Below are 594 nucleotides of genomic sequence, written 5' to 3' on the forward strand. Positions count from 1 at the left end.
TAAGTCTGATTTGGGAACAAATCTTAATTGCATGGGGAGTGGGTGGGTGGGCTTCCCAGACCCAATCTAACCCTCATGGGCTTTCTAGAAGCCACATTGAAGGAACACAGCACCATGTTGGTTCCTGAAATGTAAAACAATAATTTCCTAAGAAGGGAGCACACCCAGGAGAAACTGGTCCTCTGGAGCACTATTTATAACTTGCTGAATGACCTTGGCGGAGACACTGGAGTTCTTTTGGTGAAAGAGGCCATTTCTACTCAGAAGTACACTTCAGGGGGAAATTAGGAGACCACAAAGCAGAGAGGTCTAACACCTGGTATCTTTCTGTCTAAAGCCACAACTTGACCATGAATGAATTTCCAGGCACAGGCTCTGCAGGTTCCTCAGATGTCATCCACGCTGGGGGTGGGGGTGCTCACCTGGCAAGGCAGGAAGATCTTGAGTTGGAGGCCAGCCTGGGCTACAAAGCCAGTTCAGATATCAGAAAGCAAAACCAAAACGCACCTCCACCAACACAATAAAAACCAAACCAATAGCAACAACCCCTCCCCCCCCAAAAGCCAAACAAAATAAAGTCAAGCCACTTTTTAG

Source organism: Microtus oregoni, unplaced genomic scaffold (genome assembly GCF_018167655.1).
Source record: "Microtus oregoni isolate MIOR12 unplaced genomic scaffold, Mior012 000007F_ref0000211, whole genome shotgun sequence".
Taxonomy (NCBI): domain Eukaryota; kingdom Metazoa; phylum Chordata; class Mammalia; order Rodentia; family Cricetidae; genus Microtus; species Microtus oregoni.